This window comes from Diospyros lotus, chromosome 15 (genome assembly GCF_014633365.1).
Source record: "Diospyros lotus cultivar Yz01 chromosome 15, ASM1463336v1, whole genome shotgun sequence".
Taxonomy (NCBI): Eukaryota; Viridiplantae; Streptophyta; class Magnoliopsida; order Ericales; family Ebenaceae; genus Diospyros; species Diospyros lotus.
In genome coordinates this window covers 30,007,084-30,008,962 of record NC_068352.1, presented here as the reverse complement: position 1 = coordinate 30,008,962, position 1,879 = coordinate 30,007,084, and the positions used below count along the sequence as shown (strand labels likewise).

The 1,879-nt window shown below is 39.5% G+C and overlaps 1 long non-coding RNA gene across 1 annotated transcript; it reads right to left on the bottom strand.

Annotated features, from left to right (window-relative positions):
- Positions 1–722: 722 nt before the first annotated feature.
- On the bottom strand, positions 723–1,626 carry LOC127791970 (uncharacterized). The gene is made up of 3 exons (XR_008021037.1): positions 1,506–1,626; positions 1,374–1,429; positions 723–1,076 (listed from the first exon to the last, which is right to left on the bottom strand). It is a non-coding gene; the product is annotated as an uncharacterized LOC127791970 (long non-coding RNA).
- Between the last annotated feature and the right edge of the window lie 253 nt (positions 1,627–1,879).

Below are 1,879 nucleotides of genomic sequence, written 5' to 3'. Positions count from 1 at the left end.
ATTGCCCAAATTGTCCACCTGCCCGGCCTTAGGTGAAGGGTGAACCATGTTTCAAGATGAAATGCCCTAGGTGGGAACTAGGCTCGTCTTTCCCTTCACTGAATCCCAGGATTCACTAGCAGAATTGGGCTTCAACCACACCGCATTCGGTTGAAAAGAAAACTCGTTCGGACGCCCAATCGCCATTTTTTCATTTTTATTTAATTCTTTTTCCATACAAGAATTTTTACCGGGCTCCATAAAATCACCATTTAAACCAATCCCTTGATTAATTACTAATTTTTGGAGGAAAAACTCAAATTTTCAAATTTCCAAAAATTTCGGCATTTTCTCCAAAATGCCCGAAAAACCTTTTATTTTTGAAAACTTCTCTGGGCCCAAATTCAATTTAGAAGTGGCCCAAAATCCCCAAAAATCCAATTTTTTTAAAAAAATTGACCGGCGGGGTCCGCTGGCACGCCCGGGGCCCGAGTAGGGCCCCGCTGGCCGCGCACCCGCGCGCGTGCCCGCCCGTGGGCGCGCGCCTCGGCGCCCTTGGCCGCCTGCGGCCTGCTGCTGATGCAGCAGTCCACTGCTGCCCTTTTCACTTCTCTTCTTCTCTTTTTTTTTTTTTTTTGGCTTCCAAACCCAATTTTTTCCAGAAATTTAAAATAAATAAAATACCTCACATTTCTTCAAATTTACCTTTATTTCTCCATAAATAAAGCTTAAACAATATTCTTGATGCTTCCACAACATACATCAAACACCCACTACCTTTCCAACAAAAATCCTTTTTACTTGGATCTTAGTTGCTTCTCACAACACACCCAATAATGAGACTTACACCACAACTTAGGCTTCACATGCCATAAGCTAATGCCTGCCTCACTTTCTAAATGGTAACATACATTCCAATATAAAATACACACATACTCTTGGGCTTCAACAAGCCATTATCAAATAAATAAAATTACATCTCATACATTAAACATAACAAGTTAGGCTCCCCTAAGCCATACAATACGCTTGGATCATCATTTCCATGCCTCCACATGCCAATCCACCTTGTATTGATTTTTCCATGCTTCCACAACCTATATGTGAGGATAAAAACCTCATGAGCTATTAAGCTCAATAAGGGTGCAATGACAAATAAATATGAACATAACAAGTTTATATGATGCCAAGTGCATGCAAATGTGGCTAGGTTTCTTTGCCCTCACAACCCTCCAAGGTTGAGGCATCAACCCACCATTTCAACCATGTTCTCAAACTAACCTATGGCCATAAGTCTCATGAACATAAAAGAACATGCTAAATGCAACATATACATTTATGAAACATATTTATAACACATTGCAAGGCCACCCTCCCATGGGGTCATTCCTTACCTCATTCTTGAATCTTCCAATCTTCATTTCAAGAGAGCTCCCATCATCATCTTCTCCTAAGATGGCATTCCAACAAGAACTTACTTTGCATACAAAGAAAACCAAAATAAGGAGAAGAAAAATGGATCTTACCTTGATCCCTTACTTCTTCTTCTTCACTTTTTCCTCCATGGGAGACTTCTTTCTCTCTCTTTCTTTCCTTCATTCTTTTTCTTCTCTTTTCTTTCCTCATTGGAAGGCTTCTCCTTCCAAGCTCTACAAATGGAGAAAAATTTGAGCATAAAGCCATCTTTCCCTTTTTATACTTATTTCTAACATTTCAAGAATAAATCCTCATCATTGGATCTTTCCCACTTTATGAGAGAAAATCTCATCCCTCCAAAGAAGCACAATCCAAGTGCTTTTTGTCTTCTTTAATCTCATCCATTGGATTTTAATTACTTTTCAAGAGAAGATCTCAACCTTCAATTAAAAGCACAATCCATGCCATTTGGTCTTCTTAAATC